Source organism: Bombyx mandarina, chromosome 05 (assembly GCF_030267445.1).
Source record: "Bombyx mandarina strain Sakado chromosome 05, ASM3026744v2".
NCBI classification, from domain to species: Eukaryota; Metazoa; Arthropoda; class Insecta; order Lepidoptera; family Bombycidae; genus Bombyx; species Bombyx mandarina.
This window is the reverse complement of record NC_143212.1, coordinates 7245127-7262521: the sequence shown is the minus strand read 5'-3', so window position 1 is coordinate 7262521 and position 17395 is coordinate 7245127. Positions and strand designations below refer to the sequence as shown.

General features: G+C 35.2%; 1 protein-coding gene across 1 annotated transcript in view; it reads left to right on the top strand.

Annotated features, from left to right (window-relative positions):
* LOC114251348 (lachesin) overlaps positions 1-17395 on the top strand; it is a 66416-nt gene that overhangs the window by 28279 nt on the left and 20742 nt on the right. The window lies entirely within an intron of this gene.

The window sequence follows — 17395 nt, the reverse complement described above, 5'->3', positions numbered from 1 at the left end:
AAAACGCATACTATCGAGCAAAAAAAACAAAATCAAAAGTATTCATTTTATATTATTATGAGTAGTTGAAGAACAAAGGCATAAAAAAGATTAAGACACGAAATTACATTTTCGGTAAAAATTAATACAATTATATGAATTAATTGACGCGTGGGGCGTCCTCCATCCAGGTGGACTGACGACTTAGTGCGCACGGCGGGAAGTCGTTGGATGCGGAAGGCGGAGGACCGCATTATGTGGAAGGCATTAGGGAAGGCCTATGTCCAGCAATAGGCAGATAAAGGCTGATGATGATGATAAATCATCTATTGAATGACCAATTTAAGATTTCCATAGACAACGATTTTCATATTATAGTTAATCACAGTACAATAATGGTTACGTAACAATTATCGAGGCTGAAACGAAATTTTCGAGTTTTTTCGAATTGTAACAGACGGAAGCTTGTTGAAAAATTTTTATGCAGTGTTACGTCTGACAGCCTTTATAGTGTTAGTTTAACACTGAGTGAGTCACGGGAAAATCAACCCAGTTTGGATGAACGAACTTTTTTAATGTTCAGAGGGGTCGATGAACTCCCAGCCCACTGGGCGAATTGTTAATCGGAGCCCACCTTGAAATTGAGGATTATCTCTCAATTGTGTACTAATCACCCAAATCAGAATCTTTACGGATCTTATTTTATTACTTCAAGGTGAAAGCTATTCGTGGATATAATCAATTACGTATTCCATCACTTTTATCAATTTATATACATATATTTATTCTGTCAACAAGGAGATGTTTAAAATTTTCGAAAATAAAACTGATACTTAAACATAGAGATGGTTCAAATAAATTGCGCAAACAGAATACCTGTTATTTCGTACGTATATATTTCCTTGGAAATTGTTTCATGTAATGAAGTTCCTATAATATAGAATGAAAATCTGAAAGGTGAGCTCGAAGTAAATAATAATGCAGTAGTTTTATTAATCCTAAGCACTATTTCTATTACTAGTATTGTTTACGATTGCGATTCACTAATCGAAAAAATACAATAAAATATTAATATAAAACATTAACATTAACCTAATTTCATATTTTCAAACCTCCCACTTCGATCAAACTAAAATAGTACTACAAATAATAAAACCTAGCAAATAATTGAATGCCGTAATAATAAAACCTTACCTTTGAGTAACAAGTTTAGTAAAATAACATTTCCATTGTTCACAGTTATGAGAGAAATTATTCAAAAACGCCTTATAGGGGCAAAAAGAATAATTTAAAAGCCAGTCGCTGTTGTTTGCAAATAATAAGAATATAGACTTTGAAAGTTAAAAAATTCGCGTAAAATTTGCATAAACCTTGCGTAGCCACGTTCTGTTTTTTTTTCCACTTTTATTTTTATCTCATCTTTTATACGCTCCGTGTTGAACTTGTTTTATTAGAAGAATTTTCTGGCTAACTAAATCACAACTTTATTAAATATGATTTACAAATTTATTTGGAATGCTCACGGTCCTTAGAAGACTTTAAGAAAATTGAGGCCGTTAGCGCCAAAGTGGCATAAGCTTACCATAGTTATTATGGAGAAATGAGATTTAAGTTTTCTTGAATTAGAATTTGAGTAGGCAAAAAAACAATACGCGCAAAAATAATGTTTACAAAGCCATCTGTTATCTATGAGTGAAACTATGGACAGGCCGGTTTTGCATAAAAATTTATTATATTTTAAATAAATTGCAATATACATAATTATAAACATGATTATGAAAAATTGTGGGTTAGGCCACTTTTGCGCTGACGGCCTCAATTGTGAACGCTATGCTTATGCTTCTTTCATTTTAAGAAATCCTAGTTTGATACCCGAGCTCTACCCCTCGCATAGTTTATGGAAAGAGAAACACGTGTTATCCCGTCGCTAAGCCAGCCAGATCAAACATGACGGTGATCTACACTTCCGAGTGAGGCGTCCGCTAATGCCTACCAAGCCACCTATTTTTTTTTCTGTTCGACTTACTCCCTTCACTCAAGCGTAGCAACAGGAAAAGGAAAGCACTTTTATTAACAGAAATTCCAGCGGGATAGAAATCAATCGGTAACGTTCCCAATTTTGGTGTGTTATTTATTTTTCAAAGGCAGAAGATAGCGAAATAGTTTTTACTTGTAACACCTTGTCAAACCACTAAATGAAACAATAAACAGCTTTAATAATTCAATAGAATAGTTGGAAAATACAATTTTTATTTATTAATAAAGGTTTTCTTCGGTATCTAACGATCAACATAAAAAAACCACCTAAAATGTATTAGATCGTTGTAATAAAACATTCAAGAATGTTATTAGAAAAGTAAAGAAAATTCATTTGACAAATTTAGGAATATAAAATGAAAACAAACACATAGGAGTAGACAACTGTTTAGATAAAATGAAAATACCGAACGTAGCATTGCCTTTGTGAACTTAGAACCGTATCCCTAGAGGTTTATGTCTTTTCGGATCAGAAGGCTTACCAGAGGACGCGCGAAGAAAACTCCTTTCCCTCATAAATATTTACTTTATGAAATAACGCGTCCCGAGCTCGGCTTAGTCTTCGCCCTACACTGGCTGCCGACAGGTGATAACTGACGAATACCGAAAAATGTTTTTTTGCTATTAAGAAATATGCTTTCAACGCATCATGCGTAACGGGGTCGGTAAATTAAGAAGAAAGCCTCATTTTAAATATTGATGAAAATGAAATGAAATTTTGAAAAACTAAACACGACCAGAATGTTTTAGGCAAATTTCAATTTATCAACTTTTCTTTTTTTTTATTGATTGAATGGGTTTTTATTTTTTTATTTTTTTTTTATTGCTCAGATGGATGGACGATCTCACAGCCCACCTGATGTTAAGTGGTTACTGGAGCCCATAGACATCTACAACGTAAATGTGCCACCCACCTCGAGATATAAGTTCTAAGGTCTCAGTATAGTTACAACGGCTACCCCACCCATAAAACCGAAACGCATTACTGCTTCATGGCAGAAATAGGCGGTGGTGGTACCTACCCGTGCGGACTCACAAGAGGTCCTACCACCAGTAATTACGCAAATTATAATTTTGCAGGTTTGATTTTTATTACATGGTGTTATTCCTACACCGTGGAAGTCAATCGTTAACATTTCTTAAGTACGTATTTCATTAGCAAAATTGGTACCCACCTGAGATTCGAACACCGGTGCATCGCTGAATACGAATGCATCAGAAGTTTAATCCTTTAGGCCACGACGAGTTCAAAATTTTTATTTTTGTTATTTACCTTAGGCAAGCTTTCGAAAATAAGTAATAAAAGTATTTTCGCTTGATTTGCTGATTAAATAAACTTCGCACTCTTTTACATTACATTACATTACAAAACAATAATAATACAATCCGAATATTACTCTAATGAATTAATACAATATTCATTGAACGCATCACAAATCAACCGGATTCGACGACATGTGAAATACTCATTGCTGATTGGTGCATGCGCTATAACGCCATCCTCGAACAATGTATTGCAACGTTGAAAAGTTACGTCCAATTAGCGGAAATCGATGACGCATGAATCCACTTTCCGAACGAGCGATTTTGGGAATCACTGTCAACGTTCAAATTCCAAATTCTTTATGTACTATATACGCTACGCTTAACCAAAATTTTCTGGAGCTTCTCCATCCCATAAACAAACTTTGCAGTCTATAATTGAACATTATCCAATATAACTTTCACAACAAAACATATTTGAGTTTGACTGAAAAGCGAAATACGGCTAACTCTGATTCTCTCCAAACCTTTACCTGAACCTCGCTAAGCGTGCAATGATTACTCTATAAATAAAATAGTTAGACTTTCCGAGAAAATGGACAATCATTTTACCGTTTCAGTTTTTCGTTTTGAAGTTAACAAATATGTACATATATTTGCGGAAATCGAATTGGAGAATAACATAAAAGAAGATCTGCGTCATTGTAACTAATGGGAATACGGCTTAGAGCAGAAAGATACTAAGCTGTATGTTGGTCGATAAGATCAAATAATAAATCGCAAAACAATGAACATCTTCAGAACGAATACGTCCTACGCATTTACTAGTATTTTTATTAAATCATTCAATTGAATGTGTATTAACGCATCAAATGTTAAATTTAATAATCTTTCTACATTAATGTGAAAGATCAAAGCCTTATTATAGGTTCTCACATAAAGTATTGGTTCAGGTTGCCACAAAGAAAATTCGCTTTTCGTGTATAGTCTGGGAAACAAAGGAAATGAACACACCAATAAGGGGAACTCCAATAATTATATAGAACATTACAATAGCGGCATGATCCCCTGCTGTTTTGCTTTCGTACTTCTTTTACGAGAGTATTGTTAATACAATGTCTTATGAGAAATAATTTTCTCTATTTTGTTTTTTTGATAAATTGTAATAGAAGAAACGAACCCTAATTCCTGAAGATTATTACTTTAGAGCTTTGTTTTTTTACTTTTACAATTAAAGAGAGTTTATAACTAAAATTAACATGACTAATGTTGACTTACATCTGTCATTCATCATTATTCGGAAATCAATCTAAGCAAAAATACGCATAAACTTTCAACGGCTTTAAGCTATAACAGATTTTTTTCCTGTGTTATGGGTGCCGAAAAATTTTAATGAATGAACTCATGACGTGCAATGTGGATAAGCACAGCGGTCGCTGATAGACCAAACACATATAATTATCACTAACGCTTAAAAAGTATATTCATGTTGCACTATTGATAAAATAATCCATACAATCGCATCGTACCGACAGGCCGACTAGCCATCGGCTCGTTTGGTGGTTAAAAACCCACTCTTATTTCTTCTTAGGAGCTGGGCTAATATTATCTAAACCATCAACTCATGGGACCTCTGGTCTTTCCCCTGTCCACCTTACTCTTCATCTCCGAGCAATGCTCGCGTAATATATAATTTTTACGATTCGTGGGCATAATTAAAGCTACTCTATTAGGATTAATTTGTGTTTTTTATTTACTCATTATCATATGCATATTATATTGATTTTACGGTAGACAGGGTCTTGGCTCTGCCCCTGATATTGCCTACAAGGGCAAGAAAATATCAATAAATAAAAACGTTTTAACCGAGATGAAACCGTAAAAACGAATATTTTTATTTTTACTCGATCGACGCACTCACAAGCTATGTAATGCATAGTGTCTACAACGTAAACTCTTAGACGCGTTAACCTATACGCCATTCTCCACTGTAAGACATCAGGTTCGAGTCTCCAATGATTTGAAATAAGGGATAACTTACTCTTTATAACGGGAAGCACGCAATGCCTCCGGCAGATAAAAGCTGATTAAAGGTACCACTGGGAAAACACGCCCTACAAGCTACTACGCAAATCCACAAACTTTGCAGCTTCATTTTAATTGACAATGCTACATCGTCATCATGAAAATAGTTCAAGAACGATCACATTTTCAAAGCAATTTTATTTTCTTTATAAATTATATAAAACGAAGGAATTAATCTTGCTAATACTCATTTGGACTGCATTTATCAATCGGATTAAAAGATATTGCTCTTAAATGAAAGCGATATTGACCAATGAATAATGAAAGTAGATTTGAATAGAGCTGCCAAAGAAAGCATTTCTTACAAACGATGGATATTCAGCAAATGAAACTGTAGAAGAAGGTTTAATCTCCATGAGGTACAAATCGCTCGTTATGTAAATTGAATCTCCTGCAAATTTGAATCGCTTTCATAAGCCAATTCCCTCTGAATAAAAACAATAGGATACTCTTTCAACATTTTAGATATTACTTGAGAAGATAATTTATCTCGACTCATTAATTATTCAACTCTGTAGGCAGGATCTAGTTGTTACGTAAAATCATTTTCAATTTTTTTTTTTTTTGCTCCAAGGCATCCCTGTAAAGTAATCAGCAGATGTTTTCTTCGGAAGTATAGCGTGAAAGTTAATATTTTTAAGACTTAATATACTGTTTTTGAGCCAGTACGATATTATCTAAAAGCCTACAATCAAATTCCTAATTAAATATTTTAAAGTTTGTCGTCGTACGTTATGTGTATAAAATTATCGACTAGAAATTACATATAATACTTCCATGTCAGGTTTCAATATATTTTTAACAAACAAAAGACGTTATATTTTGTAATGGGAAAATCTTCTTTGAACTTAGAAACCAATGAATTCCTTATGATTAGTAGTACTTTAACAAATATAGCTCAATATATAGCTTAGAATAGATCCGGTTCGGGGCGATAGAAGGAATCAAGATCGCGCGGCGCTTTACCACACTCTAAAGCGGTTCAGAAATTATATAAAAAAGCCACCGGCTGGCGGTGCATCGCGTTTTGACCGGTGAAGCTGTTAGTGCCTAAAAATCAACGCTAGTTGACAATTACACTTCGGACCGTATCAGTAGCAGCAGCAACCTCCCTTTGTCCTTTATTTTTATTTTTTATAAAACTATTTTCTAGTCTGTAAAAGCCAGTAAATGTTTATTTTTACGTACATAATATTCTTTCCTTTCTTTTATCAGTAAAAAATGATATACAAATTTCAACAACCACAATTTTTTAATGTTCTTTTCCACATAAGCCGAACCGGCTTTTAGGCTGGTATGCCACGTAATATGTAAGTGATTTTATCGCTCAGAGTCAGCCAAGATTAAATATAGCTGATAAATATTTTTTAACATAGTCTGGAGGTAGATCAATATGGCATTTCACTTTAAAAACACTGTTGTGGGGCTGATTCCAACTTTATACGTTCTAGATACGATTTTCATCTCAGGATGCCACATACATTTTGAAATACTCCCCGTTATACACCCAGGGTGAGAATTTGCTTTAAGAAAATAAAAACACGTATTTATCCAAGAAACTCAATCTTCTCTACCGCCAGATCCAAAAACTCATTAAAGAACAACAGTAGAACCAAATTCTGAGCAAAAATGGAAGCAATAAAAACGTACAAAACACGCAATAGTTGAGGCTTACAATGACGGAGCAAGACACGGTGTCAAGTACAGAAAATTATGTCCATTCATCCAGCGCAGCCGAGGATTATGAGAAACTAGGTCGTATCTTCAACGTCCTGACTTTTGACTGCAACTGGCGACAAGTTAAACCATTCTACATGAAATAAGTCCGCCTCTGCGCAGTGTAAGTCTGCTAATTAAATGTCTGTTGCAATTTATAGCGATGTCAATGTGTAGCTATTTGAATGCGAGTTATATTTGAAAATGCAAATGGTTATAAGAGATTGCTTTTGGGAAAATAGCGTACAAGCTGATTCGAGCCCACGGTTCATCTTAACTAAAGTAGTTACAAAAGTACGATTACATTTTAATATAAAGATCGCTGGCCCTCTCACGAGAGATCAGGACTAAATTGCAGTTAAAAGTCGTCGTGGCCTAAAGGATAAGACATCCGGTGCATTCGTATCTAACGATGCAACGGTGTTCGAATCCCGCAAGCGGGTACCAATTTTTTTAATGAAATATGTACTTAACGAATTTTCACGATAGACTTCCACGGTGAAGGAATAAGACCGTGTGATAAAAATCAAACCCGCGAAATTATAATTTGTGTAATTACTGTTGGTAGAACCTCTTGTGAGTCCACATGGGTAGGTACCACCACCCTGCCTATTTTTGCCGTGAATCAGTAATGCGTTTAGGTCTGAAGGGTGGGGTAGCCGTTGTAACTATACTGAGACCTTAGAACTTATATCTCAAGGTGTGTGGCGCATTAACACCACTTAACACCAGGTGGACTGTGAGCTCGTCCACCCATGTAAGCAATAAAAAAAAAGTTCTGTTAAAATAATGACTGAACATTCTTTCTTTCAAACGAAAGAGTATGATTGGTTCTCTGCAGAAATAGGCAAAACGGTGATACCAACGAGATCTATCTCATAATATCCAGGGGTGAAAGGATATTTGGATTAAGCGACATTCCGCTTAATACGCGATAATTTTTTTTGGTAATTAAAGAAGCGATTGGAAAAGGAAAGCCATGGACAAAGTGATTTGGAAGAAGCTGGAGGAGGCCTTTACCCGACAAGGGGTTCCGATTAATGGTACAGTAGAAAATAACGTTAGCGAATAAAAGAAAATTAAAAAAAATCTACCCTCGTATATTTAGATATTAAATCGCATGTAATAACGATATTATTATGGATTGGAAATAAGCGGGCTTTATTATTATTATTGTTAATTAAAGAAGCGTTTTATTTGGTATTAGCGTAAAAAATTCGATATTTTTAATTGAGCTTCAAGTAAATTTACCCCATTCAAATAGCTGAAGAATATTTTTTTGGTTCTTTGGTTGAATCTTTTCCAACTTTTAAACCTTAAATGGCTCTCCTGTAATGTTCCAAAAATGTACCCTAAACCAAATTAATAGCCTTTCACCTTTTAATATGCTCTAATTAACACTTTGCTGGACACTTCGACTATAACCATGCACAAAGAATTTTATAGCATAAATATCTGCTAGATCCGTTTAATTTTAATAATAGCTCACTCAGAGATGTTAACACAAATATAACGATCGTAAAATACATTTATAGTTAATATATTGCAATTATTATTCAAGCCCCCACTATCGTTCCACGTCATTTAACCTTTCGTTTTTTTTCTCTATGTCTGTTTATTTATTTATAACTTCTTATACTATAAAGTATAAAGGCGGACTTAATGCCATAGGCATTCTCTAATAGTCTGCCTTAGGGGAGTGCAGAGATGAAGCTTGGTAGGTGTAGTGTGAAGGTGATATTACTGAAACATAATAATATGTCTGTTATGTATGTAGTAAATTTAAAATATTTCTTACATACACTATGACAAACAGCCTCATAAAAAATCTCATCTCATACAAAATCTGACTCTACTTTGATCTAGTGACGTGTAGAACATGAATGTGTCTGTCTGAATATTTTGTTCCTTTTAGATGAACGATAAAAGATCGTGATATTGAGTCTTATAGAAAATATTTCAATTCTTAATCTTCTCAACTGAAGAAGATCACGTCCGCGATAACGATCAGTTCTTCGGCAGAAAGTCATCAACCAGCCTTAATGAACCAGTCTAGATCGAACCACGAAGGGGCTTAGGTAGGCAAAAAATTTACCGGTCAACAGCGACATCAATATATACATCGTGCTCTAGTTCAGAGCTCTAGTTCAAACCAGATCCATGGCATCAATCCTGGTAAAGTGGTGTGTATGAATTGTATTATGCCACTTTTTACTGGCGAATTTCCGGAACCACCAGATGGGTTAAAAATACCAATATCAATACCAATACTAATTATTCCAACCACTTCTGATGCAGCTGTATCTGAAATAACATTTATTAATTGACTGAAATTTCACAACATGCTACGATATAGTCCCCTAATTTAGGGCTGTACTGAGTTGTTACACGGAATTGTATGTTCTTGGAGGCAGTAGGACAGTCACCTAATAAATAAATGTATGAAAAATATTACCTATTTATTACCCGGCAACTTTTAAATACACCCGTAGACATTGGCCACATGTGTATTTTCTTCTTCGTTAATTGTCCATAGAACTTCAAGGACTTAAGATTAATCACGTGTATTTTATTATCTTTAAATTCTTCGTCATTTTCAGAACCTCACCTAACAAATACCTATGTACGTCCAAAATTACGTAATAATCAATTGTAACTATTTTCAGTTTCTATATTCCAGAACATCGAGCAGAATATCCGAGACTGAAGTAGGAAGAGCTCGGATAATATCTTACACTAATTAAAACTTTTGGAGCACTCAGAAAAAGGGTTAAGAAATATGGCATTTGCCAGATGGTAATGACGCCGTGGTCTTCTGTATAAATAAAGTCGGATATTCTTACAGATTCAAGGCAGTTATCTTAAATCCTATCCTATCATTTACATATTCGTGCCGACTACTTATTAACGTTGCCACTGTAGCTAGTTCTTGTGATAGTTTTTTCTACGATTTTTTTACTGCAAAACCATTGAACGTATAATATTTACATATAATATAAAACGTATTTTTATACGTAGGTACGGGCGTATTTTTCAAAAACTTATAAAGTTTTTATCTGCTTTTTTTTATGCTAGCACTATACCTACTTATAACATTATATTTGAGTTATACGATCGAAATAAAAGTAAGTTTCATTAAAAAGAGTTTAATTAACATTATTTTCTCAGGTGCATTGTAGTTGAGATCTTTTCCAATCACTTTTACAATGAAAGAATAATACATCATTGGGTATTGAAAATTGAATTCCATAAGTATTAAAAAATTGCTTAATTACTGGTGAGGTAAGGATATTGTACCAGGTAGGTAAATAAATAAAATAAATTAATAAATATTTACTAACAATCACGCCACGTTAGCTGGTCCCGTGATAAGTTCGTAAAGAACTTGTGTTACAGGTACCAGATAACGGATATAAATGTAAGATTTTTATTATACACATACATATATTTAAAATTTAATATACATCCATAACCCTGGAAAAGACATTTATATTTATCATACAAATATCTTCCCTTGGCGGGATTCGAACCCGCGACCCCCTTGTGTAGTGACCATGTCACTTACCACTACACCAGACGGCCGTTAAATTAATATTGTGATTGTTCCAACCGCGAAGCGGCCATACACACAGAGCACACAGAGTTACTGGTGTCGTCGTGAAATCTGCTGCCCATTCTTGAGAAACAAGATTAAAGTATGAATTGGATTAATATGACAGGTGTTCTAGCATTTAAACTGGAACACATAATCACTTAGCGTTAGGAATAAGGTTTGCAACAGCTTACCCATACAGAATAAAAATAAAAATGAAATTTAATATCCCGTATAATAGATTACTAGCACATATATTATGATTTAATCATACATTGTCCATATTACTTACTATACAAAACAATTAACATCCATTCATGTGCTATTGACACCTTACAATATTTTTACGAACAATCATTATCTTAAAGCAAAACTGTATTTACAACATAGTTTTTTTTGTTGCTGATTTCGCAAGTCGTAACTGAAGTGACGTATTAATTAATTCCGTCATCAATCATTCTCGGCTCAGTCAGCCGCTTTCTCCGGTGAGCTCGGCGTCATTCACATTGTTACAAGTCAACGGGAACGTACGAAAATCTGTGCACCATTCAACAATAACAATGCTATTAATAAAATCATTAATATAATTAATATCATAACAATATTGAAGCATTTGGTAGTTCACAAATCACATCTGTCGCTGTCCATTTTTTCAAATTTTTTTTAAAACGATAAGGCATGACTGTTCCGCGGTAGGAATAGGTAGGTCGGTGGTACAAATGGAGATTCGATCACCATATTAAAATGCTCATGGGGATGGCGGGTGCGCTGACCCGTCTTCTTCCCAACGTCAGAGGATGCACCGGTATCAAAAAAAGGTCTGTGGTACAAAATACTCTTGCGAGCTTATGATACGCTCTGACACCAATATCATACAAATTTCAGTTTTTGCGGGTTTGATTGTTATTTACCGAATATTATGCCTTCATCACTGAAGTCACTCGTGAATATGTGTTAAGTTCGTATTTCATTATAAAATTGGCACCTATAGAATTTAAACACTGACATAGTTAGATCGTAAAATCGCACCTTATGTGTTATCGTTTATGTATGTCTTATCTTGATGTATTCTAAGAATAGAATAGCATCAAATGATAAAAACAGACTTTATAATGTTTGATTTGTAGAAGGTTTATGTGTTCTATTCGTTGTTTTCATGCCTTGGTAGGCAGTTGAAGATACGGCTCCCCCTGTTTGCCCCTGAGTGCTCAACATCACTAATAGCAGTCTGGGCCTTGTTTGAGAGGCTCAGGAAATACCATGGATGAAAGTTCAATCCAAGCTCTGGTAATACGCGGTACAAAAGGATCTCTAGAAATACACAAATAACTAGTCAGGTCATAAGTATTGTCACACAGTAAAAACTTTTCTTTTAGAATGCTGGCCACAAAAAGTTTATTGAATTCGAATTTCGAATTGTTCATGAAAATAAAAATGTATACTTTTAGAATTTTACTCATTTTTAAATATGGAGTGGACGCTTAAAGAAGACCGTGTTGCAGTTATTGCGTTGCATCGTTGCGGTTACGCGCCAATTCAAATTTTTAACATACTGAAAAATTTGAATATAACCAAAAGATTCGTTTATCGTACCATCAAACGATACAATGAAGACTCTAGTGTAGATGACAGGTCAAGAAGTTGTCGCCCTCGGTCTGTTAGGACTCCAACAGTGATAAAAGCTGTGAAGGCGCGAATTCAAAGAAATCCCAAACGTAAGCAGAAACTGTCGGCCCTTCAGATGGGGTTAAGCAGAACCACGGTGAAAAGGGTGTTAAATGAAGACTTAGGGCTTCGGGCATATCGAAGAAAAACAGGACATCGTTTGAATGCTCGTCTAATGGACCTGAGACTGAAGAGATGCCGCGCTTTGTTGAAGCGGTACGCGGGAAAAAAATTACGGGAAATTCTTTTTTCGGATGAAAAATTTTTACCGTAGAAGAGAGCTACAACAAACAAAATGATAAGGTGTACGCACACAGTAGTGAAGAAGCGAGCAACCGTATTCCGCGTGTCCAACGAGGTCATTTTCCATCCTCGCTCATGGTATGGTTGGGAGTTTCTTATTGGGGCTTAACAGAGGTACATTTTTGTGAGAAAGGTGTAAAAACAAATGCAGTTGTGTATCAAAATACAGTCCTGACGAACCTTGTGGAACCTGTTTCTCATACCATGTTCAATAACAGGCACTGGGTATTCCAACAAGATTCGGCGCCAGCTCATAGAGCGAAGAGCACACAAGACTGGCTGGCGGCGCGTGAAATCGACTTCATCCGGCACGAAGACTGGCCCTCCTCCAGTCCAGATTTGAATCCGTTAGATTACAAGATATGGCAACACTTGGAGGAAAAGGCATGCTCAAAGCCTCATCCCAATATGGAGTCACTCAAGACATCCTTGATTAAGGCAGCCGCCGATATTGACATGGACCTCGTTCGTGCTGCGATAGACGACTGGCCGCGCAGATTGAAGGCCTGTATTCAAAATCACGGAGGTCATTTTGAATAAACTTTAGTGTCATAAGAATCTATGTTTTGTTAAGTTCATTTTGGTATATGAATGGTTACATAATGAATTAACTTGTTTCAATTATTTTACATTTAACATGTGACAGAATTTATGACCTGACTAGGTATGTACGATACAAAATATAAAAAGTGCCGAAAACCCTTTGTACGTTCTAAATGATCTAAATAATCCAAACTGTCCCTTTCTATGTGAAGTTAAGTGGAAGTAGCTGGAATCATTTTAAAATTACTGTAGTGATTTTAAATAATTTTCAGGTATTCTGTTTTTGTTTTGATGACATCAATGAACTATTCGAACTGTTAAATTTTCTAATTCTAAACTTAATCTTTATTTTTATGGGCTGACCAAAAAATAATTGGCCGGCACTTCTATGAGCCTTGGGGGCTTTAGTCCAGACTAATGTTTATCTATTATTTGTTATTCATTCCTCATTGTATGCGAAAAATATGGACACCAAAAAAATTATACCTTCATTAATAATTATAGTCAGAGGATCTTTATTATTTAGTCGAACGTTGAGACCAGTATGATGTACTTATTTTTTTCACATTTTCCGTCGAATATCCAACTAGACAGAGCGAAAATGTTTGCTATTAGAAGGCAATCTTTTGACTTCCTGTTGAGTCGCCATCGTCGCAATTAGGCGCAGGAAGCCCGTTAATGACATATCCAGACCCAATCTTTTCGTACAGGCCACACCTGCGCAAATAAAGTGACACGTCTTTAATAAATACACACTACAATCAAACGACTGTTTTGATTCGGTTTCACATTTTATCAACGTTTCAAGAGATATCCAATCAAGTTTTTGTGTTCTGAATCTCAACGTGTTCCGTAAGTTTATTCAAACCGAACGTGGGCGTCCGTGTGAAATCTCATTTGGAAAATCCGTTGAAACAACGGCCCCAGTACTCGGGCGGTTGGCAACATTATACTGAACAGGAGAACTCGTCCGGAATGCATCACCTTTACCTGTAATAAACCCGAACAAAACGAGCCTCCTTCCATTCTTTTATTTCAATATCTCTAAGACTTCGCGAAGTTTCTGTATCATTATGTTTTCTGAAAGTAAAAAAGTTCATTCGAAACTTTAGTGTTTTTTTATGAAGCGGAAAAATTGCTTTTTTAAAGACAACTCAACTGGAGTATCGTAATTCGGAATCGCTTCGAACTTATAAAATTTAATAAGACCTAGCACGATTAAAATTTATGTAGACGTGTAGATACATCGTCAAAATAAATTATATTACAGGAGGAAAGTGCGATTCTTCGTCACGCGAACTCTGATGGCATAATAAAGTTGGAAGAAAGGAAACTTTGCAACGAACACGCCGTGGCGGGACTCGCTCTTTTGCGTATTTATTAATCTCGCCAAAATAAAAAGAGCTGTCGTAGGATTTCGTGCCGGAGGTGTGCGTGCAAGGCTTCGGTAAACCACTGGAGACCTGACATTAGTGGTCTTGTTGTGAAATCTGTTTGTGCTAAAGTCGTCACGTGCTCCCGCTGATGAGCCGTAGACGTGATATCACTCACTTGAACGTGACTCTCGTTTTATTTGAGATCTTACGCCCAAGGCCTACTAAAATCGTGAAACAAATTCCTCCACGTACTTAGTACTTATTAAAAAGCTGTTAATCTTATTCTCCTAGTATTTAGAAACTGAACATCAGTTTGATGATTTTTGAAAATTTCAGTGTGCTAAAACCTGATTTTACAAACACCACGTAATTATGGTAATAATTATATAAATATATCATGCTTAATATTTATTGTTCATTTGACACATTAAATAAACTTTACTTTTTATTACGACCATAACAGAATTCCTGCGTGTACAACGAACGGTGATACAATGCTGTTTATATTTTATTACAATAGTTATTTCTCCTCTGACTGTATTGCTTGTCAAGTCAACAAAAATTTCAATATTAATAACCGACTGTGTCATTGAAGTAGCCCTTAATAAAAACTACTAGTCAGTAAAGTTTCTTAATTACGTTTCTATTATTCTATTGGAACATTGTAATCGGTCATTACAGCTTCATCTGTTGCTGCCAACTTTAAGGTTTCCTTCAATTAGAAGTAATTATGAAAATGAGAAATGGGAAAAGTTCATTCTGGCGGCCATCGTATAGCGGCCTAAAAAAATTTAATGAACTCTGTAATGGCTGCCTCTTTTATTATGAAAAATTAATTATTTCTTTATTTCGAACACAAAAAGAGACTTTAAAATGAATTCGGCTTAAATTCGAATAAGGTGAAAATGAAATGTTAACTTTTAATTTAAGCACCATTTACTTATCTTTAACCCCGTGTGGGTAACATTAATTTGAATAGGCTTTTGATGTCTGCCGCAAAGCTATATTGACTCTAATTAAGTACATCTCCACTTAGACTTTTGCCGTTAACTAACAACATACGACCTTCCATAATTTTGTTTCTAATTTTATAAACAATTTAGATTAGAAAACTGGTGGTAGGGCGTCCTGTCAATCCGCGCGGTTCGATTATCATCGCCCCGCATATTTCTGGCGTGAAGCAGTAATGCATTTCGTTTTGAAGGGTAGGACAGCCGTTGTACTTTTAAACTGAGAGTTAGAGCTCATGGCCCCGGGTGGTTGACAGAATTTACGTTGTGGAACAACAAAAACACACTATTTTAAAAGCCACTGAAATCTTTGACCGCTATTATTAAAAAATAAAATAAGTCGTCGTGGCCTAAAGGATAAGACGTCGATGTACCGGTGTTCGAATCTCAGGCGGGTACCAATTTTTTCTAATGAAATACGTACTCAACAAATGTTCACGATTCTCTTCCACGGTGAAGGAATAACATCATGTAATAAAAATCAAACCCGCAAAATTATAATTTGCGTAATCACTGGTGGTAGGACGTCTTGTGAGTCCGTTCGAGTAGGCACCAACATCCTGCCTATTTCTCCAGTAACCACTTAACACCAGGTGAGCTGTGAGGTCGTCCACCCATCTAAGCAATAAAAAAATATTAAAAAAAAGTTTTATGAAAGTGTTTCTGCTCGGGATAATGAATGACGAATATTGATTGTCGGGTTTTAACTATCGTCTCCATGACCGCGTAATATTTAAATCATAATATGTACAAAATCCACATAAAATAAATTCTTCTCCAGATATTATAAAGGCAAAGCAAAAACTACCAGAATCTAAAATTGGTTAAAAAAATCGCATTGCTTTGGAAATGGGCCATAAATGCAAAATGCTTCGCTCTGTGATGCCGTTTAGTACGTGACTTGAAATTAAGTAAAACTCATCACATTTCATAGAACTTAATATTTACAATGCAGTAATATATAATACTAATACTATTTTTGGAAAGTTGAATTAGCAGTAGAAATATACAGACACCAATTGTAAAAATATATCTGAAAAACTATTATTGATCTCAACAGCATTAGATGATCAAAGTGTTATGTAAATGGTCTACTTATAGAACGGATATAATCGTGAAAGACTATTTTAGTACTTAGAATGTCAGGACGTTAAATTGAACCTTATGTGTTAAAATATGTACGTAATTTCGTAGGATTGCTTGATGACGTGAAGCTTCTACACTAAAAGTCAGGTTATTCTTTTTTTGTTCGTTGATACAAGGCACTTTTTTTTTTTAGATGGGTGGACCAGCTCACAGCCCACCTAGTGTTAAGTGGTTACTGGAGCCCATAGACATTTACAACGTAAATGCGCCACCCACCTTGAGATATAAGTTCTAAGGTCTCAGTATACAACAAACCGAAACGCATTACTGCTTCAAGGCAGAAATAGGCAGGGCGGTGGTACCTACCCGTGCGGACTCACAAGAGGTCCTACCACCAGTAAATGAGCACTCCAGCTTGAAAGGTGAAGCTTTACTTCATTATTTTATTCTTAAAATAAGCAATAGAATTTAACCAATTGCTATAATCAAGATATGCATTGAATAACTAATATTTTGAGGTTATGTCGCAACATGGATTCTGACGTTCATTTTGTGACTTCGATAGGCTAAGGTAACAGCTTACAACCAGATAAACCATGAGTATATTTGTCAATCTAGGGTTATTATAACGAAATAACCAAGATAAAAAGCGCGGTAACAAATTTTGTTATACAATATTTTTGTTGTTATGACATCTAAACGTCGGTCGATCCAAACATCTTTTTTTAATTTAATATTTT